This window comes from Carassius gibelio, chromosome A11 (genome assembly GCF_023724105.1).
Source record: "Carassius gibelio isolate Cgi1373 ecotype wild population from Czech Republic chromosome A11, carGib1.2-hapl.c, whole genome shotgun sequence".
Taxonomy (NCBI): Eukaryota; Metazoa; Chordata; class Actinopteri; order Cypriniformes; family Cyprinidae; genus Carassius; species Carassius gibelio.
The window spans coordinates 22,076,412-22,099,055 of record NC_068381.1 but is presented as its reverse complement, the minus strand read 5'-3'; the positions used below and the strand labels follow the sequence as shown (position 1 = coordinate 22,099,055).

Here is a 22,644-nt window from a genome sequence, read left to right as displayed (position 1 = left end):
CACAGAAGTCTGTGGGGGTGTGGCTCAATGAAAGAGCATGTTTCTCCAAAGATGTGGGGGTATAGCTCAGTGGTAGAGCATTTGACTGCAGATCAAGAGGTCCCCAGTTCAAATCCGGGTGCCCCCTATGGATTTGGCAGATTAGGAATATCTTCCTGCCTTTTTGTGCTCATACTGTACGGCAGGGATACTTTGGGTGCCCCCTTTGGACTTGTCTTATTTGGAGGTTTTGAGTTGTAGAGTTGTTGATTCTGATTTGGAGTAACCAAAGACTTGAGTTCAAGTGAAGCAGTCAATGTTTGATATTGTTGAATCGTAGGATCTAACTTAATCTGTGGCTCTAAGCACAGAAGTCTGTGGGGGTATGGCTCAATGAAAGAGCATGTTTCTTCAAAGATGTGGGGGTATAGTTCAGTGGTAGAGCATTTGACTGCAGATCCGGGTGGCCCTTTGGATTTGGCAAATTAGGAATAAGTGCAAACATGTCTACATAGAAAGATTCTGTATGTGATTATAAACCATTTGAGTCTGTAATCAAGCCATCCACATTTCAAATCTGGGTGCCCCCTTTGGACTTGTCTTATTTGGAGGTTTTGAGTTGTAGAGTTGTTGATTCTGATTTGGAGTAACCAAAGACTTGAGTTCAAGTGAAGCAGTCAATTTTTGATATTGTTGAATCGTAGGATCTAACTTAATCTTTGGCTCTAAGCACAGATGTCTGTGGTGGTGTGGCTCAATGAAAGAGCATGTTTCTTTAAATATGTGGGGGTATAGCTCAGTGGTAGAGCATTTGACTGCAGATCAAGAGGTCCCCGGTTCAAATCCGGGTGCCCCCTCTGGATTTGGCAGATTAGGAATATCTTCCTGCCTTTTTGTGCTCATACTGTACGGCAGGGATAATTTGGGTGCCCCCTTTGGACTTGTCTTATTTGGAGGTTTTGAGTTGTAGAGTTGTTGATTCTGATTTGGAGTAACCAAAGACTTGAGTTTACAGTGAAGCAGTCAATGTTTGATATTGTTGAATCGTAGGATCTAACTTAATCTGTGGCTCTAAGCACAGAAGTCTGTGGGGGTATGGCTCAATGAAAGAGCATGTTTCTTCAAAGATGTGGGGGTATAGCTCAGTGGTAGAGCATTTGACTGCAGATCCGGGTGCCCCTTTGGATTTGGCAAATTAGGAATAAGTGCAAACATGTCTACATAGAAAGATTCTGTATGTGATTATAAACCATTTGAGTCTGTAATCAAGCCATCCACATTTCAAATCTGGGTGCCCCCTTTGGACTTGTCTTATTTGGAGGTTTTGAGTTGTAGAGTTGTTGATTCTGATTTGGAGTAACCAAAGACTTGAGTTCAAGTGAAGCAGTCAATGTTTGATATTGTTGAATCGTAGGATCTAACTTGATCTTTGGCTCTAAGCACAGAAGTCTGTGGTGGTGTGGCTCAATGAAAGAGCATGTTTCTTTAAATATGTGGGGGTATAGCTCAGTGGTAGAGCATTTGACTGCAGATCAAGAGGTCCCCGGTTCAAATCTGGGTGACCTCCCTGGATTTGGCAGATTAGGAATATCTTCCTGGCTTTTTGTGCTCATACTGTACGGCAGGGATAATTTGGGTGCCCCCTTTGGACTTGTCTTATTTGGAGGTTTTGAGTTGTAGAGTTGTTGATTCTGATTTGGAGTAACCAAAGACTTGAGTTTACAGTGAAGCAGTCAATGTTTGATATTGTTGAATCGTAGGATCTAACTTAATCTGTGGCTCTAAGCACAGAAGTCTGTGGGGGTATGGCTCAATGAAAGAGCATGTTTCTTCAAAGATGTGGGGGTATAGCTCAGTGGTAGAGCATTTGACTGCAGATCAAGAGGTCCCCGGTTCAAATCCGGGTGCCCCCTATGGATTTGGCAGATTAGGATTAAGTGCATGCTTATCTATATAGTAAGATTCTGCATGTGATTATACCTCAGTGGCACATCCTCTCGCTAGGTAATTTTTTTGTATCTGGCATTCTTTTCATATCCAAAATCCTTATCTAAAAGTGAGTCTGTCATATTGTGTGTGGCTATGATCCAGGGAGTGTGTGGGGGTATATCTCAGTGGTAGAGCATTTGACTGCAGATCAAGAGGTCCCCGGTTCAAATCCGGGTGCCCCCTATGGATTTGGAATATTAGGAATATCTTCCTGCCTTTTAGTGCTCATACTGTACGGCAGGGATAAGCAACTTCGGTCCTGGAGGGCCACTGCCCTGCAGAGTTTAGCTCCAACCCTAATTAAACTCACTGGGACAAGGCAATCAGTGTTTTCGGGATTACTAGATAGATACAGGCAGGTGAGTTTTCATGAGGGCTGAAGCGAATCTCTGCAGGATAGTGGCCCTCCAGGACTGCAGTTGCCTATCCCTGCTGTACGGGGTAATATCTCAATGGCATGGCGTTTGATTGCAGATCAAGAGGTCCCAGGTTCATTCCATGTGCCTAATTTGGGCTTGGCATATTAGGAATAAACAAATCCTTGACATAAGTTCATTTTTGTGGTTTGTGCTCATGCAGTACGGGGTTATAGCTCAAAGACAGAGCATTTGTCTGCAGATCAATAGGTCTACATTTTGGATCTGGCTTGCTTGACATAGTCAACGACATGAGTTCAAATTTAGTCTGTAATCAAGCCATCCACATTTCAAATCTGGGTGCCCCCTTTGGACTTGTCTTATTTGGAGGTTTTGAGTCGTAGAATTGTTGATTCTGATTTGGAGTAACCAAAGACTTGAGTTTACAGTGAAGCAGTCAATGTTTGATATTGTTGAATCGTAGGATCTAACTTAATCTGTGGCTCTAAGCACAGAAGTCTGTGGGGGTATGGCTCAATGAAAGAGCATGTTTCTTCAAAGATTTGGGGGTATAGCTCAGTGGTAGAGCATTTGACTGCAGATCCGGGTGGCCCTTTGGATTTTGCAAATTAGGAATAAGTGCAAACATGTCTACATAGAAAGATTCTGTATGTGATTATAAACCATTTGAGTCTGTAATCAAGCCATCCACACTTCAAATCTGGGTGCCCCCTTTGGACTTGTCTGATTTGGAGGTTTTGAGTTGTAGAGTTGTTGATTCTGATTTGGAGTAACCAAAGACTTGAGTTCAAGTGAAGCAGTCAATGTTTGATATTGTTGAATCGTAGGATCTAACTTAATCTTTGGCTCTAAGCACAGAAGTCTGTGGGGGTGTGGCTCAATGAAAGAGCATGTTTCTCCAAAGATGTGGGGGTATAGCTCAGTGGTAGAGCATTTGACTGCAGATCAAGAGGTCCCCAGTTCAAATCCGGGTGCCCCCTATGGATTTGGCAGATTAGGAATATCTTCCTGCCTTTTTGTGCTCATACTGTACGGCAGGGATACTTTGGGTGCCACCTTTGGACTTGTCTTATTTGGAGGTTTTGAGTTGTAGAGTTGTTGATTCTGATTTGGAGTAACCAAAGACTTGAGTTCAAGTGAAGCAGTCAATGTTTGATATTGTTGAATCGTAGGATCTAACTTAATCTGTGGCTCTAAGCACAGAAGTCTGTGGGGGTATGGCTCAATGAAAGAGCATGTTTCTTCAAAGATGTGGGGGTATAGCTCAGTGGTAGAGCATTTGACTGCAGATCCGGGTGGCCCTTTGGATTTGGCAAATCAGGAATAAGTGCAAACATGTCTACATAGAAAGATTCTGTATGTGATTATAAACCATTTGAGTCTGTAATCAAGCCATCCACATTTCAAATCTGGGTGCCCCCTTTGGACTTGTCTTATTTGGAGGTTTTGAGTTGTAGAGTTGTTGATTCTGATTTGGAGTAACCAAAGACTTGAGTTCAAGTGAAGCAGTCAATGTTTGATATTGTTGAATCGTAGGATCTAACTTAATCTTTGGCTCTAAGCACAGAAGTCTGTGGTGGTGTGGCTCAATGAAAGAGCATGTTTCTTTAAATATGTGGGGGTATAGCTCAGTGGTAGAGCATTTGACTGCAGATCAAGAGGTCCCCGGTTCAAATCCGGGTGCCCCCTCTGGATTTGGTAGATTAGGAATATCTTCCTGCCTTTTTGTGCTCATACTGTACGGCAGGGATAATTTGGGTGCCCCCTTTGGACTTGTCTTATTTGGAGGTTTTGAGTTGTAGAGTTGTTGATTCTGATTTGGAGTAACCAAAGACTTGAGTTTACAGTGAAGCAGTCAATGTTTGATATTGTTGAATCGTAGGATCTAACTTAATCTGTGGCTCTAAGCACAGAAGTCTGTGGGGGTATGGCTCAATGAAAGAGCATGTTTCTTCAAAGATGTGGGGGTATAGCTCAGTGGTAGAGCATTTGACTGCAGATCCGGGTGGCCCTTTGGATTTGGCAAATTAGGAATAAGTGCAAACATATCTACATAGAAAGATTCTGTATGTGATTATAAACCATTTGAGTCTGTAATCAAGCCATCCACATTTCAAATCTGGGTGCCCCCTTTGGACTTGTCTTATTTGGAGGTTTTGAGTTGTAGAGTTGTTGATTCTGATTTGGAGTAACCAAAGACTTGAGTTCAAGTGAAGCAGTCAATGTTTGATATTGTTGAATCGTAGGATCTAACTTAATCTTTGGCTCTAAGCACAGAAGTCTGTGGTGGTGTGGCTCAATGAAAGAGCATGTTTCTTTAAATATGTGGGGGTATAGCTCAGTGGTAGAGCATTTGACTGCAGATCAAGAGGTCCCCGGTTCAAATCCGGGTGCCCCCTCTGGATTTGGCAGATTAGGAATATCTTCCTGCCTTTTTGTGCTCATACTGTACGGCAGGGATAATTTGGGTGCCCCCTTTGGACTTGTCTTATTTGGAGGTTTTGAGTTGTAGAGTTGTTGATTCTGATTTGGAGTAACCAAAGACTTGAGTTCAAGTGAAGCAGTCAATGTTTGATATTGTTGAATCGTAGGATCTAACTTAATCTTTGGCTCTAAGCATAGAAGTCTGTGGGGGTGTGGCTCAATGAAAGAGCATGTTTCTTTAAAGATGTGGGGGTATAGCTCAGTGGTAGAGCATTTGACTGCAGATCAAGAGGTCCCCGGTTCAAATCCGGGTGCCCCCTATGGATTTGGCAGATTAGGATTAAGTGCATGCTTATCTATATAGTAAGATTCTGCATGTGATTATACCTCAGTGGCACATCCTCTCGCTAGGTAATTTTTTTGTATATGGCATTCTTTTCATATACAAAATCCTTATCTAAAAGTGAGTCTGTCATCTTGTGTGTGGCTATGATCCAGGGAGTGTGTGGGGGTATAGCTCAGTGGTAGAGCATTTGACTGCAGATCAAGAGGTCCCCGGTTCAAATCCGGGTGCCACCTATGGATTTGGCAGATTAGGAATATCTTCCTGCCTTTTAGTGCTCATACCTTACGGCAGGGATAAGCAACTTCGGTCCTGGAGGGCCACTGCCCTGCAGAGTTTAGCTCCAACCCTAATTAAACTCACTGGGACAAGGCAATCAGTGTTTTCGGGATTACTAGATGGATACAGGCAGGTGAGTTTTCATGAGGGCTGAAGCGAATCTCTTCAGGATAGTGGCCCTCCAGGACTGCAGTTGCCTATCCCTGCTGTACGGGGTAATATCTCAATGGCACGGCGTTTGATTGCAGATCAAGATGTCCCAGGTTCATTCCATGTGCCTAATTTGGGCTTGAAATATTAGGAATAAACAAATCCTTGACATAAGTTCATTTTTGTGGTTTGTGCTCATGCAGTACGGGGTTATAGCTCAATGACAGAGCATTTGTCTGCAGATCAATAGGTCTACATTTTGGATCTGGCTTGCTTGACATAATCAACGACATGAGTTCAAATTGAGTCTGTAATCAAGCCATCCACATTTCAAATCTGGGTGCCCCCTTTGGACTTGTCTTATTTGGAGGTTTTGAGTTGTAGAGTTGTTGATTCTGATTTGGAGTAACCAAAGACTTGAGTTTACAGTGAAGCAGTCAATGTTTGATATTGTTGAATCGTAGGATCTAACTTAATCTGTGGTTCTAAGCACAGAAGTCTGTGGGGGTATGGCTCAATGAAAGAGCATGTTTCTTCAAAGATTTGGGGGTATAGCTCAGTGGTAGAGCATTTGACTGCAGATCCGGGTGGCCCTTTGGATTTTGCAAATTAGGAATAAGTGCAAACATGTCTACATAGAAAGATTCTGTATGTGATTATAAACCATTTGAGTCTGTAATCAAGCCATCCACACTTCAAATCTGGGTGCCCCCTTTGGACTTGTCTTATTTGGAGGTTTTGAGTTGTAGAGTTGTTGATTCTGATTTGGAGTAACCAAAGACTTGAGTTCAAGTGAAGCAGTCAATGTTTGATATTGTTGAATCGTAGGATCTAACTTAATCTTTGGCTCTAAGCACAGAAGTCTGTGGGGGTGTGGCTCAATAAAAGAGCATGTTTCTCCAAAGATGTGGGGGTATAGCTCAGTGGTAGAGCATTTGACTGCAGATCAAGAGGTCCCCAGTTCAAATCCGGGTGCCCCCTATGGATTTGGCAGATTAGGAATATCTTCCTGCCTTTTTGTGCTCATACTGTACGGCAGGGATACTTTGGGTGCCCCCTTTGGACTTGTCTTATTTGGAGGTTTTGAGTTGTAGAGTTGTTGATTCTGATTTGGAGTAACCAAAGTCTTGAGTTCAAGTGAAGCAGTCAATGTTTGATATTGTTGAATCGTAGGATCTAACTTAATCTGTGGCTCTAAGCACAGAAGTCTGTGGGGGTATGGCTCAATGAAAGAGCATGTTTCTTCAAAGATGTGGGGGTATAGCTCAGTGGTAGAGCATTTGACTGCAGATCCGGGTGGCCCTTTGGATTTGGCAAATTAGGAATAAGTGCAAACATGTCTACATAGAAAGATTCTGTATGTGATTATAAACCATTTGAGTCTGTAATCAAGCCATCCACATTTCAAATCTGGGTGCCCCCTTTGGACTTGTCTTATTTGGAGGTTTTGAGTTGTAGAGTTGCTGATTCTGATTTGGAGTAACCAAAGACTTGAGTTCAAGTGAAGCAGTCAATGTTTGATATTGTTGAATCGTAGGATCTAACTTAATCTTTGGCTCTAAGCACAGAAGTCTGTGGTGGTGTGGATCAATGAAAGAGCATGTTTCTTTAAATATGTGGGGGTATAGCTCAGTGGTAGAGCATTTGACTGCAGATCAAGAGGTCCCCGGTTCAAATCCGGGTGCCCCCTCTGGATTTGGCAGATTAGGAATATCTTCCTGGCTTTTTGTGCTCATACTGTACGGCAGGGATAATTTGGGTGCCCCCTTTGGACTTGTCTTATTTGGAGGTTTTGAGTTGTAGAGTTGTTGATTCTGATTTGGAGTAACCAAAGACTTGAGTTTACAGTGAAGCAGTCAATGTTTGATATTATTGAATCGTAGGATCTAACTTAATCTGTGGCTCTAAGCACAGAAGTCTGTGGGGGTATGGCTCAATGAAAGAGCATGTTTCTTCAAAGATGTGGGGGTATAGCTCAGTGGTAGAGCATTTGACTGCAGATCAAGAGGTCCCCGGTTCAAATCCGGGTGCCCCCTATGGATTTGGCAGATTAGGATTAAGTGCATGCTTATCTATATAGTAAGATTCTGCATGTGATTATACCTCAGTGGCACATCCTCTCGCTAGGTAATTTTTTTGTATCTGGCATTCTTTTCATATCCAAAATCCTTATCTAAAAGTGAGTCTGTCATATTGTGAGTGGCTATGATCCAGGGATAGTGTGGGTATAGCTCAGTGGTAGAGCATTTGACTGCAGATCAAGAGGTCCCCGGTTCAAATCCGGGTGCCCCCTATGGATTTGGCATATTAGGAATATCTTCCTGCCTTTTAGTGCTCATACCTTACGGCAGGGATAAGCAACTTCGGTCCTGGAGGGCCACTGCCCTGCAGAGTTTAGCTCCAACCCTAATTAAACTCACTGGGACAAGGCAATCAGTGTTTTCGGGATTACTAGATAGATACAGGCAGGTGAGTTTTCATGAGGGCTGAAGCGAATCTCTGCAGGATAGTGGCCCTCCAGGACTGCAGTTGCCTATCCCTGCTGTACGGGGTAATATCTCAATGGCATGGCGTTTGATTGCAGATCAAGAGGTCCCAGGTTCATTCCATGTGCCTAATTTGGGCTTGGCATATTAGGAATAAACAAATCCTTGACATAAGTTCATTTTTGTGGTTTGTGCTCATGCAGTACGGGGTTATAGCTCAAAGACAGAGCATTTGTCTGCAGATCAATAGGTCTACATTTTGGATCTGGCTTGCTTGACATAGTCAACGACATGAGTTCAAATTGAGTCTGTAATCAAGCCATCCACATTTCAAATCTGGGTGCCCCCTTTGGACTTGTCTTATTTGGAGGTTTTGAGTTGTAGAGTTGTTGATTCTGATTTGGAGTAACCAAAGACTTGAGTTTACAGTGAAGCAGTCAATGTTTGATATTGTTGAATCGTAGGATCTAACTTAATCTGTGGCTCTAAGCACAGAAGTCTGTGGGGGTATGGCTCAATGAAAGAGCATGTTTCTTCAAAGATGTGGGGGTATAGCTCAGTGGTAGAGCATTTGACTGCAGATCCGGGTGGCCCTTTGGATTTGGCAAATTAGGAATAAGTGCAAACATATCTACATAGAAAGATTCTGTATGTGATTATAAACCATTTGAGTCTGTAATCAAGCCATCCACATTTCAAATCTGGGTGCCCCCTTTGGACTTGTCTTATTTGGAGGTTTTGAGTTGTAGAGTTGTTGATTCTGATTTGGAGTAACCAAAGACTTGAGTTCAAGTGAAGCAGTCAATGTTTGATATTGTTGAATCGTAGGATCTAACTTAATCTTTGGCTCTAAGCACAGAAGTCTGTGGTGGTGTGGCTCAATGAAAGAGCATGTTTCTTTAAATATGTGGGGGTATAGCTCAGTGGTAGAGCATTTGACTGCAGATCAAGAGGTCCCCGGTTCAAATCCGGGTGCCCCCTCTGGATTTGGCAGATTAGGAATATCTTCCTGCCTTTTTGTGCTCATACTGTACGGCAGGGATAATTTGGGTGCCCCCTTTGGACTTGTCTTATTTGGAGGTTTTGAGTTGTAGAGTTGTTGATTCTGATTTGGAGTAACCAAAGACTTGAGTTCAAGTGAAGCAGTCAATGTTTGATATTGTTGAATCGTAGGATCTAACTTAATCTTTGGCTCTAAGCATAGAAGTCTGTGGGGGTGTGGCTCAATGAAAGAGCATGTTTCTTTAAAGATGTGGGGGTATAGCTCAGTGGTAGAGCATTTGACTGCAGATCAAGAGGTCCCCGGTTCAAATCCGGGTGCCCCCTATGGATTTGGCAGATTAGGATTAAGTGCATGCTTATCTATATAGTAAGATTCTGCATGTGATTATACCTCAGTGGCACATCCTCTCGCTAGGTAATTTTTTTGTATATGGCATTCTTTTCATATACAAAATCCTTATCTAAAAGTGAGTCTGTCATCTTGTGTGTGGCTATGATCCAGGGAGTGTGTGGGGGTATAGCTCAGTGGTAGAGCATTTGACTGCAGATCAAGAGGTCCCCGGTTCAAATCCGGGTGCCCCCTATGGATTTGGCAGATTAGGAATATCTTCCTGCCTTTTAGTGCTCATACCTTACGGCAGGGATAAGCAACTTCGGTCCTGGAGGGCCACTGCCCTGCAGAGTTTAGCTCCAACCCTAATTAAACTCACTGGGACAAGGCAATCAGTGTTTTTGGGATTACTAGATGGATACAGGCAGGTGAGTTTTCATGAGGGCTGAAGCGAATCTCTTCAGGATAGTGGCCCTCCAGGACTGCAGTTGCCTATCCCTGCTGTACGGGGTAATATCTCAATGGCACGGCGTTTGATTGCAGATCAAGATGTCCCAGGTTCATTCCATGTGCCTAATTTGGGCTTGAAATATTAGGAATAAACAAATCCTTGACATAAGTTCATTTTTGTGGTTTGTGCTCATGCAGTACGGGGTTATAGCTCAATGACAGAGCATTTGTCTGCAGATCAATAGGTCTACATTTTGGATCTGGCTTGCTTGACATAATCAACGACATGAGTTCAAATTGAGTCTGTAATCAAGCCATCCACATTTCAAATCTGGGTGCCCCCTTTGGACTTGTCTTATTTGGAGGTTTTGAGTTGTAGAGTTGTTGATTCTGATTTGGAGTAACCAAAGACTTGAGTTTACAGTGAAGCAGTCAATGTTTGATATTGTTGAATCGTAGGATCTAACTTAATCTGTGGTTCTAAGCACAGAAGTCTGTGGGGGTATGGCTCAATGAAAGAGCATGTTTCTTCAAAGATTTGGGGGTATAGCTCAGTGGTAGAGCATTTGACTGCAGATCCGGGTGGCCCTTTGGATTTTGCAAATTAGGAATAAGTGCAAACATGTCTACATAGAAAGATTCTGTATGTGATTATAAACCATTTGAGTCTGTAATCAAGCCATCCACACTTCAAATCTGGGTGCCCCCTTTGGACTTGTCTTATTTGGAGGTTTTGAGTTGTAGAGTTGTTGATTCTGATTTGGAGTAACCAAAGACTTGAGTTCAAGTGAAGCAGTCAATGTTTGATATTGTTGAATCGTAGGATCTAACTTAATCTTTGGCTCTAAGCACAGAAGTCTGTGGGGGTGTGGCTCAATGAAAGAGCATGTTTCTCCAAAGATGTGGGGGTATAGCTCAGTGGTAGAGCATTTGACTGCAGATCAAGAGGTCCCCAGTTCAAATCCGGGTGCCCCCTATGGATTTGGCAGATTAGGAATATCTTCCTGCCTTTTTGTGCTCATACTGTACGGCAGGGATACTTTGGGTGCCCCCTTTGGACTTGTCTTATTTGGAGGTTTTGAGTTGTAGAGTTGTTGATTCTGATTTGGAGTAACCAAAGTCTTGAGTTCAAGTGAAGCAGTCAATGTTTGATATTGTTGAATCGTAGGATCTAACTTAATCTGTGGCTCTAAGCACAGAAGTCTGTGGGGGTATGGCTCAATGAAAGAGCATGTTTCTTCAAAGATGTGGGGGTATAGCTCAGTGGTAGAGCATTTGACTGCAGATCCGGGTGGCCCTTTGGATTTGGCAAATTAGGAATAAGTGCAAACATGTCTACATAGAAAGATTCTGTATGTGATTATAAACCATTTGAGTCTGTAATCAAGCCATCCACATTTCAAATCTGGGTGCCCCCTTTGGACTTGTCTTATTTGGAGGTTTTGAGTTGTAGAGTTGCTGATTCTGATTTGGAGTAACCAAAGACTTGAGTTCAAGTGAAGCAGTCAATGTTTGATATTGTTGAATCGTAGGATCTAACTTAATCTTTGGCTCTAAGCACAGAAGTCTGTGGTGGTGTGGATCAATGAAAGAGCATGTTTCTTTAAATATGTGGGGGTATAGCTCAGTGGTAGAGCATTTGACTGCAGATCAAGAGGTCCCCGGTTCAAATCCGGGTGCCCCCTCTGGATTTGGCAGATTAGGAATATCTTCCTGGCTTTTTGTGCTCATACTGTACGGCAGGGATAATTTGGGTGCCCCCTTTGGACTTGTCTTATTTGGAGGTTTTGAGTTGTAGAGTTGTTGATTCTGATTTGGAGTAACCAAAGACTTGAGTTTACAGTGAAGCAGTCAATGTTTGATATTATTGAATCGTAGGATCTAACTTAATCTGTGGCTCTAAGCACAGAAGTCTGTGGGGGTATGGCTCAATGAAAGAGCATGTTTCTTCAAAGATGTGGGGGTATAGCTCAGTGGTAGAGCATTTGACTGCAGATCAAGAGGTCCCCGGTTCAAATCCGGGTGCCCCCTATGGATTTGGCAGATTAGGATTAAGTGCATGCTTATCTATATAGTAAGATTCTGCATGTGATTATACCTCAGTGGCACATCCTCTCGCTAGGTAATTTTTTTGTATCTGGCATTCTTTTCATATCCAAAATCCTTATCTAAAAGTGAGTCTGTCATATTGTGAGTGGCTATGATCCAGGGATAGTGTGGGGGTATAGCTCAGTGGTAGAGCATTTGACTGCAGATCAAGAGGTCCCCGGTTCAAATCCGGGTGCCCCCTATGGATTTGGCATATTAGGAATATCTTCCTGCCTTTTAGTGCTCATACCTTACGGCAGGGATAAGCAACTTCGGTCCTGGAGGGCCACTGCCCTGCAGAGTTTAGCTCCAACCCTAATTAAACTCACTGGGACAAGGCAATCAGTGTTTTCGGGATTACTAGATAGATACAGGCAGGTGAGTTTTCATGAGGGCTGAAGCGAATCTCTGCAGGATAGTGGCCCTCCAGGACTGCAGTTGCCTATCCCTGCTGTACGGGGTAATATCTCAATGGCATGGCGTTTGATTGCAGATCAAGAGGTCCCAGGTTCATTCCATGTGCCTAATTTGGGCTTGGCATATTAGGAATAAACAAATCCTTGACATAAGTTCATTTTTGTGGTTTGTGCTCATGCAGTACGGGGTTATAGCTCAAAGACAGAGCATTTGTCTGCAGATCAATAGGTCTACATTTTGGATCTGGCTTGCTTGACATAGTCAACGACATGAGTTCAAATTGAGTCTGTAATCAAGCCATCCACATTTCAAATCTGGGTGCCCCCTTTGGACTTGTCTTATTTGGAGGTTTTGAGTTGTAGAGTTGTTGATTCTGATTTGGAGTAACCAAAGACTTGAGTTCAAGTGAAGCAGTCAATGTTTGATATTGTTGAATCGTAGGATCTAACTTAATCTGTGGCTCTAAGCACAGAAGTCTGTGGGGGTATGGCTCAATGAAAGAGCATGTTTCTTCAAAGATGTGGGGGTATAGCTCAGTGGTAGAGCATTTGACTGCAGATCCGGGTGGCCCTTTGGATTTGGCAAATTAGGAATAAGTGCAAACATGTCTACATAGAAAGATTCTGTATGTGATTATAAACCATTTGAGTCTGTAATCAAGCCATCCACATTTCAAATCTGGGTGCCCCCTTTGGACTTGTCTTATTTGGAGGTTTTGAGTTGTAGAGTTGCTGATTCTGATTTGGAGTAACCAAAGACTTGAGTTCAAGTGAAGCAGTCAATGTTTGATATTGTTGAATCGTAGGATCTAACTTAATCTTTGGCTCTAAGCACAGAAGTCTGTGGTGGTGTGGCTCAATGAAAGAGCATGTTTCTTTAAATATGTGGGGGTATAGCTCAGTGGTAGAGCATTTGACTGCAGATCAAGAGGTCCCCGGTTCAAATCCGGGTGCCCCCTCTGCATTTGGCAGATTAGGAATATCTTCCTGCCTTTTTGTGCTCATACTGTACGGCAGGGATAATTTGGGTGCCCCCTTTGGACTTGTCTTATTTGGAGGTTTTGAGTTGTAGAGTTGTTGATTCTGATTTGGAGTAACCAAAGACTTGAGTTTACAGTGAAGCAGTCAATGTTTGATATTGTTGAATCGTAGGATCTAACTTAATCTGTGGCTCTAAGCACAGAAGTCTGTGGGGGTATGGCTCAATGAAAGAGCATGTTTCTTCAAAGATGTGGGGGTATAGCTCAGTGGTAGAGCATTTGACTGCAGATCCGGGTGCCCCTTTGGATTTGGCAAATTAGGAATAAGTGCAAACATGTCTACATAGAAAGATTCTGTATGTGATTATAAACCATTTGAGTCTGTAATCAAGCCATCCACATTTCAAATCTGGGTGCCCCCTTTGGACTTGTCTTATTTGGAGGTTTTGAGTTGTAGAGTTGTTGATTCTGATTTGGAGTAACCAAAGACTTGAGTTCAAGTGAAGCAGTCAATGTTTGATATTGTTGAATCGTAGGATCTAACTTGATCTTTGGCTCTAAGCACAGAAGTCTGTGGTGGTGTGGCTCAATGAAAGAGCATGTTTCTTTAAATATGTGGGGGTATAGCTCAGTGGTAGAACATTTGACTGCAGATCAAGAGGTCCCCGGTTCAAATCTGGGTGACCTCCCTGGATTTGGCAGATTAGGAATATCTTCCTGGCTTTTTGTGCTCATACTGTACGGCAGGGATAATTTGGGTGCCCCCTTTGGACTTGTCTTATTTGGAGGTTTTGAGTTGTAGAGTTGTTGATTCTGATTTGGAGTAACCAAAGACTTGAGTTTACAGTGAAGCAGTCAATGTTTGATATTATTGAATCGTAGGATCTAACTTAATCTGTGGCTCTAAGCACAGAAGTCTGTGGGGGTATGGCTCAATGAAAGAGCATGTTTCTTCAAAGATGTGGGGGTATAGCTCAGTGGTAGAGCATTTGACTGCAGATCAAGAGGTCCCCGGTTCAAATCCGGGTGCCCCCTATGGATTTGGCAGATTAGGATTAAGTGCATGCTTATCTATATAGTAAGATTCTGCATGTGATTATACCTCAGTGGCACATCCTCTCGCTAGGTAATTTTTTTGTATCTGGCATTCTTTTCATATCCAAAATCCTTATCTAAAAGTGAGTCTGTCATATTGTGTGTGGCTATGATCCAGGGATTGTGTGGGGGTATAGCTCAGTGGTAGAGCATTTGACTGCAGATCAAGAGGTCCCCGGTTCAAATCCGGGTGCCCCCTATGGATTTGGCATATTAGGAATATCTTCCTGCCTTTTAGTGCTCATACCTTACGGCAGGGATAAGCAACTTCGGTCCTGGAGGGCCACTGCCCTGCAGAGTTTAGCTCCAACCCTAATTAAACTCACTGGGACAAGGCAATCAGTGTTTTCGGGATTACTAGATAGATACAGGCAGGTGAGTTTTCATGAGGGCTGAAGCGAATCTCTGCAGGATAGTGGCCCTCCAGGACTGCAGTTGCCTATCCCTGCTGTACGGGGTAATATCTCAATGGCATGGCGTTTGATTGCAGATCAAGAGGTCCCAGGTTCATTCCATGTGCCTAATTTGGGCTTGGCATATTAGGAATAAACAAATCCTTGACATAAGTTCATTTTTGTGGTTTGTGCTCATGCAGTACGGGGTTATAGCTCAAAGACAGAGCATTTGTCTGCAGATCAATAGGTCTACATTTTGGATCTGGCTTGCTTGACATAGTCAACGACATGAGTTCAAATTGAGTCTGTAATCAAGCCATCCACATTTCAAATCTGGGTGCCCCCTTTGGACTTGTCTTATTTGGAGGTTTTGAGTTGTAGAGTTGTTGATTCTGATTTGGAGTAACCAAAGACTTGAGTTCAAGTGAAGCAGTCAATGTTTGATATTGTTGAATCGTAGGATCTAACTTAATCTGTGGCTCTAAGCACAGAAGTCTGTGGGGGTATGGCTCAATGAAAGAGCATGTTTCTTCAAAGATGTGGGGGTATAGCTCAGTGGTAGAGCATTTGACTGCAGATCCGGGTGGCCCTTTGGATTTGGCAAATTAGGAATAAGTGCAAACATGTCTACATAGAAAGATTCTGTATGTGATTATAAACCATTTGAGTCTGTAATCAAGCCATCCACATTTCAAATCTGGGTGCCCCCTTTGGACTTGTCTTATTTGGAGGTTTTGAGTTGTAGAGTTGTTGATTCTGATTTGGAGTAACCAAAGACTTGAGTTCAAGTGAAGCAGTCAATGTTTGATATTGTTGAATCGTAGGATCTAACTTAATCTTTGGCTCTAAGCACAGAAGTCTGTGGTGGTGTGGCTCAATGAAAGAGCATGTTTCTTTAAATATGTGGGGGTATAGCTCAGTGGTAGAGCATTTGACTGCAGATCAAGAGGTCCCCGGTTCAAATCCGGGTGCCCCCTCTGGATTTGGCAGATTAGGAATATCTTCCTGCCTTTTTGTGCTCATACTGTACGGCAGGGATAATTTGGGTGCCCCCTTTGGACTTGTCTTATTTGGAGGTTTTGAGTTGTAGAGTTGTTGATTCTGATTTGGAGTAACCAGAGACTTGAGTTTACAGTGAAGCAGTCAATGTTTGATATTGTTGAATCGTAGGATCTAACTTAATCTGTGGCTCTAAGCACAGAAGTCTGTGGGGGTATGGCTCAATGAAAGAGCATGTTTCTTCAAAGATGTGGGGGTATAGCTCAGTGGTAGAGCATTTGACTGCAGATCCGGGTGCCCCTTTGGATTTGGCAAATTAGGAATAAGTGCAAACATGTCTACATAGAAAGATTCTGTATGTGATTATAAACCATTTGAGTCTGTAATCAAGCCATCCACATTTCAAATCTGGGTGCCCCCTTTGGACTTGTCTTATTTGGAGGTTTTGAGTTGTAGAGTTGTTGATTCTGATTTGGAGTAACCAAAGACTTGAGTTCAAGTGAAGCAGTCAATGTTTGATATTGTTGAATCGTAGGATCTAACTTGATCTTTGGCTCTAAGCACAGAAGTCTGTGGGGGTGTTGCTCAATGAAAGAGCATGTTTCTTTAAAGATGTGGGGGTATAGCTCAGTGGTAGAGCATTTGACTGCAGATCAAGAGGTCCCCGGTTCAAATCCGGGTGCCCCCTATGGATTTGGCAGATTAGGAATATCTTCCTGCCTTTTTGTGCTCATACTGTACGGCAGGGATAATTTGGGTGCCCCCTTTGGACTTGTCTTATTTGGAGGTTTTGAGTTGTAGAGTTGTTGATTCTGATTTGGAGTAACCAAAGACTTGAGTTCAAGTGAAGCAGTCAATGTTTGATATTGTTGAATCGTAGGATCTAACTTAATCTTTGGCTCTAAGCACAGAAGTCTGTGGTGGTGTGGCTCAATGAAAGAGCATGTTTCTTTAAAGATGTGGGGGTATAGCTCAGTGGTAGAGCATTTGACTGCAGATCAAGAGGTCCCCGGTTCAAATCCGGGTGCCCCCTCTGGATTTGGCAGATTAGGATTAAGTGCATGCTTATCTATGTAGTAAGATTCTGTATGTGATTATACCTCAGTGGCACATCCTCTCGCTAGGTAATTTTTTTGTATCTGGCATTCTTTTCATATCCAAAATCCTTATCCAAAAGTGAGTCTGTCATCTTGTGTGTGGCTATGACCCAGGTAATGTGTGGGGGTATAGCTCAGTGGTAGAGCATTTGACTGCAGATCAAGAGGTCCCCAGTTCAAATCCGGGTGCCCCCTATGGATTTGGCAGATTAGGAATATCTTCCTGCCTTTTTGTGCTCATACTGTACGGCAGGGATACTTTGGGTGCCCCCTTTGGACTTGTCTTATTTGGAGGTTTTGAGTTGTAGAGTTGTTGATTCTGATTTGGAGTAACCAAAGACTTGAGTTCAAGTGAAGCAGTCAATGTTTGATATTGTTGAATCGTAGGATCTAACTTAATCTGTGGCTCTAAGCACAGAAGTCTGTGGGGGTATGGCTCAATGAAAGAGCATGTTTCTTCAAAGATGTGGGGGTATAGCTCAGTGGTAGAGCATTTGACTGCAGATCCGGGTGGCCCTTTGGATTTGGCAAATTAGGAATAAGTGCAAACATGTCTACATAGAAAGATTCTGTATGTGATTATAAACCATTTGAGTCTGTAATCAAGCCATCCACATTTCAAATCTGGGTGCCCCCTTTGGACTTGTCTTATTTGGAGGTTTTGAGTTGTAGAGTTGTTGATTCTGATTTGGAGTAACCAAAGACTTGAGTTCAAGTGAAGCAGTCAATGTTTGATATTGTTGAATCGTAGGATCTAACTTAATCTTTGGCTCTAAGCACAGAAGTCTGTGGTGGTGTGGCTCAATGAAAGAGCATGTTTCTTTAAATATCTGGGGGTATAGCTCAGTGGTAGAGCATTTGACTGCAGATCAAGAGGTCCCTGGTTCAAATCCGGGTGCCCCCTCTGGATTTGGTAGATTAGGAATATCTTCCTGCCTTTTTGTGCTCATACTGTACGGCAGGGATAATTTGGGTGCCCCCTTTGGACTTGTCTTATTTGGAGGTTTTGAGTTGTAGAGTTGTTGATTCTGATTTGGAGTAACCAAAGACTTGAGTTTACAGTGAAGCAGTCAATGTTTGATATTGTTGAATCGTAGGATCTAACTTAATCTGTGGCTCTAAGCACAGAAGTCTGTGGGGGTATGGCTCAATGAAAGAGCATGTTTCTTCAAAGATGTGGGGGTATAGCTCAGTGGTAGAGCATTTGACTGCAGATCCGGGTGGCCCTTTGGATTTGGCAAATTAGGAATAAGTGCAAACATATCTACATAGAAAGATTCTGTATGTGATTATAAACCATTTGAGTCTGTAATCAAGCCATCCACATTTCAAATCTGGGTGCCCCCTTTGGACTTGTCTTATTTGGAGGTTTTGAGTTGTAGAGTTGTTGATTCTGATTTGGAGTAACCAAAGACTTGAGTTCAAGTGAAGCAGTCAATGTTTGATATTGTTGAATCGTAGGATCTAACTTAATCTTTGGCTCTAAGCACAGAAGTCTGTGGTGGTGTGGCTCAATGAAAGAGCATGTTTCTTTAAATATGTGGGGGTATAGCTCAGTGGTAGAGCATTTGACTGCAGATCAAGAGGTCCCTGGTTCAAATCCGGGTGCCCCCTCTGGATTTGGCAGATTAGGAATATCTTCCTGCCTTTTTGTGCTCATACTGTACGGCAGGGATAATTTGGGTGCCCCCTTTGGACTTGTCTTATTTGGAGGTTTTGAGTTGTAGAGTTGTTGATTCTGATTTGGAGTAACCAAAGACTTGAGTTCAAGTGAAGCAGTCAATGTTTGATATTGTTGAATCGTAGGATCTAACTTAATCTTTGGCTCTAAGCACAGAAGTCTGTGGTGGTGTCGCTCAATGAAAGAGCATGTTTCTTTAAAGATGTGGGGGTATAGCTCAGTGGTAGAGCATTTGACTGCAGATCAAGAGGTCCTCGGTTCAAATCCGGGTGCCCCCTCTGGATTTGACAGATTAGGATTAAGTGCATGCTTATCTATATAGTAAGATTCTGTATGTGATTATACCTCAGTGTCACATCCTCTCGCTAGGTAATTTTTTTGTATCTGGCATTCTTTTCATATCCAAAATCCTTATCCAAAAGTGAGTCTGTCATCTTGTGTGTGGCTATAATCCAGGTAGTGTGTGGGGGTATAGCTCAGTGGTAGAGCATTTGACTGCAGATCAAGAGGTCCCCGGTTCAAATCCGGGTGCCCCCTATGGATTTGGCAGATTAGGAATATCTTCCTGCCTTTTAGTGCTCATACTGTACGGCAGGGATAAGCAACTTCGGTCCTGGAGGGCCACTGCCCTGCAGAGTTTAGCTCCAACCCTAATTAAACTCACTGGGACAAGGCAATCAGTGTTTTCGGGATTACTAGATAGATACAGGCAGGTGAGTTTTCATGAGGGCTGAAGCGAATCTCTGCAGGATAGTGGCCCTCCAGGACTGCAGTTGCCTATCCCTGCTGTACGGGGTAATATCTCAATGGCACGGCGTTTGATTGCAGATCAAGAGGTCCCAGGTTCATTCCATGTGCCTAATTTGGGCTTGGCATATTAGGAATAAACAAATCCTTGACATAAGTTCACTTTTGTGGTTTGTGCTCATGCAGTACGGGGTTATAGCTCAAAGACAGAGCATTTGTCTGCAGATCAATAGGTCTACATTTTGGATCTGGCTTGCTTGACATAATCAACGACATGAGTTCAAATTGAGTCTGTAATCAAGCCATCCACATTTCAAATCTGGGTGCCCCCTTTGGACTTGTCTTATTTGGAGGTTTTGAGTTGTAGAGTTGTTGATTCTGATTTGGAGTAACCAAAGACTTGAGTTTACAGTGAAGCAGTCAATGTTTGATATTGTTGAATCGTAGGATCTAACTTAATCTGTGGCTCTAAGCACAGAAGTCTGTGGGGGTATGGCTCAATGAAAGAGCATGTTTCTTCAAAGATGTGGGGGTATAGCTCAGTGGTAGAGCATTTGACTGCAGATCCGGGTGCCCCTTTGGATTTGGCAAATTAGGAATAAGTGCAAACATGTCTACATAGAAAGATTCTGTATGTGATTATAAACCATTTGAGTCTGTAATCAAGCCATCCACATTTCAAATCTGGGTGCCCCCTTTGGACTTGTCTTATTTGGAGGTTTTGAGTTGTAGAGTTGTTGATTCTGATTTGGAGTAACCAAAGACTTGAGTTCAAGTGAAGCAGTCAATGTTTGATATTGTTGAATCGTAGGATCTAACTTAATCTTTGGCTCTAAGCACAGAAGTCTGTGGGGGTGTTGCTCAATGAAAGAGCATGTTTCTTTAAAGATGTGGGGGTATAGCTCAGTGGTAGAGCATTTGACTGCAGATCAAGAGGTCCCCGGTTCAAATCCGGGTGCCCCCTATGGATTTGGCAGATTAGGAATATCTTCCTGCCTTTTTGTGCTCATACTGTACGGCAGGGATAATTTGGGTGCCCCCTTTGGACTTGTCTTATTTGGAGGTTTTGAGTTGTAGAGTTGTTGATTCTGATTTGGAGTAACCAAAGACTTGAGTTCAAGTGAAGCAGTCAATGTTTGATATTGTTGAATCGTAGGATCTAACTTAATCTTTGGCTCTAAGCACAGAAGTCTGTGGTGGTGTGGCTCAATGAAAGAGCATGTTTCTTTAAAGATGTGGGGGTATAGCTCAGTGGTAGAGCATTTGACTGCAGATCAAGAGGTCCCCGGTTCAAATCCGGGTGCCCCCTCTGGATTTGGCAGATTAGGATTAAGTGCATGCTTATCTATGTAGTAAGATTCTGTATGTGATTATACCTCAGTGGCACATCCTCTCGCTAGGTAATTTTTTTGTATCTGGCATTCTTTTCATATCCAAAATCCTTATCCAAAAGTGAGTCTGTCATCTTGTGTGTGGCTATGACCCAGGTAATGTGTGGGGGTATAGCTCAGTGGTAGAGCATTTGACTGCAGATCAAGAGGTCCCCGGTTCAAATCCGGGTGCCCCCTATGGATTTGGCAGATTAGGAATATCTTCCTGCCTTTTAGTGCTCATACTGTACGGCAGGGATAAGCAACTTCGGTCCTGGAGGGCCACTGCCCTGCAGAGTTTAGCTCCAACCCTAATTAAACTCACTGGGACAAGGCAATCAGTGTTTTCGGGATTACTAGATAGATACAGGCAGGTGAGTTTTCATGAGGGCTGAAGCGAATCTCTGCAGGATAGTGGCCCTCCAGGACTGCAGTTGCCTATCCCTGCTGTACGGGGTAATATCTCAATGGCACGGCGTTTGATTGCAGATCAAGAGGTCCCAGGTTCATTCCATGTGCCTAATTTGGGCTTGGCATATTAGGAATAAACAAATCCTTGACATAAGTTCATTTTTGTGGTTTGTGCTCATGCAGTACGGGGTTATAGCTCAACGACAGATCATTTGTCTGCAGATCAATAGGTCTACATTTTGGATCTGGCTTGCTTGACATAATCAACGACATGAGTTCAAATTGAGTCTGTAATCAAGCCATCCACATTTCAAATCTGGGTGCCCCCTTTGGACTTGTCTTATTTGGAGGTTTTGAGTTGTAGAGTTGTTGATTCTGATTTGGAGTAACCAAAGACTTGAGTTTACAGTGAAGCAGTCAATGTTTGAAATTGTTGAATCGTAGGATCTAACTTAATCTGTGGCTCTAAGCACAGAAGTCTGTGGGGGTATGGCTCAATGAAAGTGCATGTTTCTTCAAAGATGTGGGGGTATAGCTCAGTGGTAGAGCATTTGACTGCAGATCCGTGTGCCCCTTTGGATTTGGCAAATTAGGAATAAGTGCAAACATGTCTACATAGAAAGATTCTGTATGTGATTATAAACCATTTGAGTCTGTAATCAAGCCATCCACACTTCAAATCTGGGTGCCCCCTTTGGACTTGTCTTATTTGGAGGTTTTGAGTTGTAGAGTTGTTGATTCTGATTTGGAGTCACCAAAGACTTGAGTTCAAGTGAAGCAGTCAATGTTTGATATTGTTGAATCATAGGATCTAACTTAATCTGTGGCTCTAAGCACAGAAGTCTGTGGGGTTGTGGCTCAATGAAAGAGCATGTTTCTTTAAAGATGTGGGGGTATAGCTCAGTGGTAGAGCATTTGACTGCAGATCAAGAGGTCCCCGGTTCAAATCTGGGTGCCCCCTATGGATTTGGCAGATAAGGAATATCTTCCTGCCTTTTTGTGCTCATACTGTACGGCAGGGATAATCTGGGTGCCCCCTTTGGACTTGTCTTATTTGGAGGTTTTGAGTTGTAGAGTTGTTGATTCTGATTTGGAGTAACCAAAGACTTGACTTCAAGTGAAGCAGTCAATGTTTGATATTGTTGAATCGTAGGATCTAACTTAATCTTTGGCTCTAAGCACAGAAGTCTGTGGGGGTGTGGCTCAATGAAAGAGCATGTTTCTCCAAAGATGTGGGGGTATAGCTCAGTGGTAGAGCATTTGACTGCAGATGCGGGTGCCCCTTTGGATTTGGCAAATTAGGAATAAGCGCAAACATGTCTACATAGAAAGATTCTGTATGTGATTATAAACTATTTGAGTCTGTAATCAAGCCATACACATTTCAAATCTGGATGCCCCCTTTGGACTTGTCTTATTTGGAGGTTTTGAGTTGTAGAGTTGTTGATTCTGATTTGGAGTAACCAAAGACTTGAGTTCAAGTGAAGCAATCAATGTTTGATTTTGTTGAATCGTAGGATCTAACTTAATCTTTGGCTCTAAGCACAGAAGTCTG

The 22,644-nt window shown here is 42.8% G+C and overlaps 37 non-coding genes across 37 annotated transcripts; all 37 read left to right on the top strand.

The window, feature by feature from the left end:
• Positions 1–55: 55 nt before the first annotated feature.
• On the top strand, positions 56–127 carry trnac-gca (transfer RNA cysteine (anticodon GCA)). The gene has a single exon. It is a non-coding gene; the product is annotated as a tRNA-Cys (tRNA).
• Positions 128–764: 637 nt separating this feature from the next.
• On the top strand, positions 765–836 carry trnac-gca (transfer RNA cysteine (anticodon GCA)). Its single transcript has one exon. It is a non-coding gene; the product is annotated as a tRNA-Cys (tRNA).
• Positions 837–1,474: 638 nt separating this feature from the next.
• On the top strand, positions 1,475–1,547 carry trnac-gca (transfer RNA cysteine (anticodon GCA)). Its single transcript has one exon. It is a non-coding gene; the product is annotated as a tRNA-Cys (tRNA).
• Positions 1,548–1,820: 273 nt separating this feature from the next.
• Positions 1,821–1,892, top strand: trnac-gca (transfer RNA cysteine (anticodon GCA)). The gene has a single exon. It is a non-coding gene; the product is annotated as a tRNA-Cys (tRNA).
• A 187-nt stretch (positions 1,893–2,079) lies between these two features.
• On the top strand, positions 2,080–2,151 carry trnac-gca (transfer RNA cysteine (anticodon GCA)). The gene has a single exon. It is a non-coding gene; the product is annotated as a tRNA-Cys (tRNA).
• Positions 2,152–3,253: 1,102 nt separating this feature from the next.
• Positions 3,254–3,325, top strand: trnac-gca (transfer RNA cysteine (anticodon GCA)). The gene has a single exon. It is a non-coding gene; the product is annotated as a tRNA-Cys (tRNA).
• A 637-nt stretch (positions 3,326–3,962) lies between these two features.
• On the top strand, positions 3,963–4,034 carry trnac-gca (transfer RNA cysteine (anticodon GCA)). The gene has a single exon. It is a non-coding gene; the product is annotated as a tRNA-Cys (tRNA).
• A 638-nt stretch (positions 4,035–4,672) lies between these two features.
• Positions 4,673–4,744, top strand: trnac-gca (transfer RNA cysteine (anticodon GCA)). Its single transcript has one exon. It is a non-coding gene; the product is annotated as a tRNA-Cys (tRNA).
• A 273-nt stretch (positions 4,745–5,017) lies between these two features.
• Positions 5,018–5,089, top strand: trnac-gca (transfer RNA cysteine (anticodon GCA)). Its single transcript has one exon. It is a non-coding gene; the product is annotated as a tRNA-Cys (tRNA).
• Positions 5,090–5,276: 187 nt separating this feature from the next.
• Positions 5,277–5,348, top strand: trnac-gca (transfer RNA cysteine (anticodon GCA)). Its single transcript has one exon. It is a non-coding gene; the product is annotated as a tRNA-Cys (tRNA).
• A 1,102-nt stretch (positions 5,349–6,450) lies between these two features.
• trnac-gca (transfer RNA cysteine (anticodon GCA)) lies at positions 6,451–6,522 on the top strand. The gene has a single exon. It is a non-coding gene; the product is annotated as a tRNA-Cys (tRNA).
• Positions 6,523–7,159: 637 nt separating this feature from the next.
• Positions 7,160–7,231, top strand: trnac-gca (transfer RNA cysteine (anticodon GCA)). Its single transcript has one exon. It is a non-coding gene; the product is annotated as a tRNA-Cys (tRNA).
• A 274-nt stretch (positions 7,232–7,505) lies between these two features.
• On the top strand, positions 7,506–7,577 carry trnac-gca (transfer RNA cysteine (anticodon GCA)). The gene has a single exon. It is a non-coding gene; the product is annotated as a tRNA-Cys (tRNA).
• Positions 7,578–7,762: 185 nt separating this feature from the next.
• Positions 7,763–7,834, top strand: trnac-gca (transfer RNA cysteine (anticodon GCA)). The gene has a single exon. It is a non-coding gene; the product is annotated as a tRNA-Cys (tRNA).
• A 1,102-nt stretch (positions 7,835–8,936) lies between these two features.
• Positions 8,937–9,008, top strand: trnac-gca (transfer RNA cysteine (anticodon GCA)). Its single transcript has one exon. It is a non-coding gene; the product is annotated as a tRNA-Cys (tRNA).
• Positions 9,009–9,281: 273 nt separating this feature from the next.
• trnac-gca (transfer RNA cysteine (anticodon GCA)) lies at positions 9,282–9,353 on the top strand. The gene has a single exon. It is a non-coding gene; the product is annotated as a tRNA-Cys (tRNA).
• A 187-nt stretch (positions 9,354–9,540) lies between these two features.
• On the top strand, positions 9,541–9,612 carry trnac-gca (transfer RNA cysteine (anticodon GCA)). Its single transcript has one exon. It is a non-coding gene; the product is annotated as a tRNA-Cys (tRNA).
• Positions 9,613–10,714: 1,102 nt separating this feature from the next.
• Positions 10,715–10,786, top strand: trnac-gca (transfer RNA cysteine (anticodon GCA)). Its single transcript has one exon. It is a non-coding gene; the product is annotated as a tRNA-Cys (tRNA).
• A 637-nt stretch (positions 10,787–11,423) lies between these two features.
• trnac-gca (transfer RNA cysteine (anticodon GCA)) lies at positions 11,424–11,495 on the top strand. Its single transcript has one exon. It is a non-coding gene; the product is annotated as a tRNA-Cys (tRNA).
• Positions 11,496–11,769: 274 nt separating this feature from the next.
• trnac-gca (transfer RNA cysteine (anticodon GCA)) lies at positions 11,770–11,841 on the top strand. The gene has a single exon. It is a non-coding gene; the product is annotated as a tRNA-Cys (tRNA).
• A 187-nt stretch (positions 11,842–12,028) lies between these two features.
• Positions 12,029–12,100, top strand: trnac-gca (transfer RNA cysteine (anticodon GCA)). Its single transcript has one exon. It is a non-coding gene; the product is annotated as a tRNA-Cys (tRNA).
• A 1,101-nt stretch (positions 12,101–13,201) lies between these two features.
• On the top strand, positions 13,202–13,273 carry trnac-gca (transfer RNA cysteine (anticodon GCA)). The gene has a single exon. It is a non-coding gene; the product is annotated as a tRNA-Cys (tRNA).
• Positions 13,274–13,911: 638 nt separating this feature from the next.
• trnac-gca (transfer RNA cysteine (anticodon GCA)) lies at positions 13,912–13,984 on the top strand. The gene has a single exon. It is a non-coding gene; the product is annotated as a tRNA-Cys (tRNA).
• Positions 13,985–14,257: 273 nt separating this feature from the next.
• trnac-gca (transfer RNA cysteine (anticodon GCA)) lies at positions 14,258–14,329 on the top strand. The gene has a single exon. It is a non-coding gene; the product is annotated as a tRNA-Cys (tRNA).
• A 187-nt stretch (positions 14,330–14,516) lies between these two features.
• trnac-gca (transfer RNA cysteine (anticodon GCA)) lies at positions 14,517–14,588 on the top strand. The gene has a single exon. It is a non-coding gene; the product is annotated as a tRNA-Cys (tRNA).
• A 1,101-nt stretch (positions 14,589–15,689) lies between these two features.
• trnac-gca (transfer RNA cysteine (anticodon GCA)) lies at positions 15,690–15,761 on the top strand. Its single transcript has one exon. It is a non-coding gene; the product is annotated as a tRNA-Cys (tRNA).
• A 638-nt stretch (positions 15,762–16,399) lies between these two features.
• Positions 16,400–16,471, top strand: trnac-gca (transfer RNA cysteine (anticodon GCA)). The gene has a single exon. It is a non-coding gene; the product is annotated as a tRNA-Cys (tRNA).
• A 273-nt stretch (positions 16,472–16,744) lies between these two features.
• trnac-gca (transfer RNA cysteine (anticodon GCA)) lies at positions 16,745–16,816 on the top strand. The gene has a single exon. It is a non-coding gene; the product is annotated as a tRNA-Cys (tRNA).
• Positions 16,817–17,003: 187 nt separating this feature from the next.
• trnac-gca (transfer RNA cysteine (anticodon GCA)) lies at positions 17,004–17,075 on the top strand. Its single transcript has one exon. It is a non-coding gene; the product is annotated as a tRNA-Cys (tRNA).
• Positions 17,076–17,712: 637 nt separating this feature from the next.
• Positions 17,713–17,784, top strand: trnac-gca (transfer RNA cysteine (anticodon GCA)). Its single transcript has one exon. It is a non-coding gene; the product is annotated as a tRNA-Cys (tRNA).
• Positions 17,785–18,422: 638 nt separating this feature from the next.
• Positions 18,423–18,494, top strand: trnac-gca (transfer RNA cysteine (anticodon GCA)). The gene has a single exon. It is a non-coding gene; the product is annotated as a tRNA-Cys (tRNA).
• A 273-nt stretch (positions 18,495–18,767) lies between these two features.
• On the top strand, positions 18,768–18,839 carry trnac-gca (transfer RNA cysteine (anticodon GCA)). Its single transcript has one exon. It is a non-coding gene; the product is annotated as a tRNA-Cys (tRNA).
• A 187-nt stretch (positions 18,840–19,026) lies between these two features.
• trnac-gca (transfer RNA cysteine (anticodon GCA)) lies at positions 19,027–19,098 on the top strand. Its single transcript has one exon. It is a non-coding gene; the product is annotated as a tRNA-Cys (tRNA).
• A 1,102-nt stretch (positions 19,099–20,200) lies between these two features.
• On the top strand, positions 20,201–20,272 carry trnac-gca (transfer RNA cysteine (anticodon GCA)). The gene has a single exon. It is a non-coding gene; the product is annotated as a tRNA-Cys (tRNA).
• Positions 20,273–20,545: 273 nt separating this feature from the next.
• On the top strand, positions 20,546–20,617 carry trnac-gca (transfer RNA cysteine (anticodon GCA)). The gene has a single exon. It is a non-coding gene; the product is annotated as a tRNA-Cys (tRNA).
• A 187-nt stretch (positions 20,618–20,804) lies between these two features.
• Positions 20,805–20,876, top strand: trnac-gca (transfer RNA cysteine (anticodon GCA)). Its single transcript has one exon. It is a non-coding gene; the product is annotated as a tRNA-Cys (tRNA).
• Positions 20,877–21,978: 1,102 nt separating this feature from the next.
• Positions 21,979–22,050, top strand: trnac-gca (transfer RNA cysteine (anticodon GCA)). Its single transcript has one exon. It is a non-coding gene; the product is annotated as a tRNA-Cys (tRNA).
• The last annotated feature ends 594 nt before the right edge of the window (positions 22,051–22,644 follow it).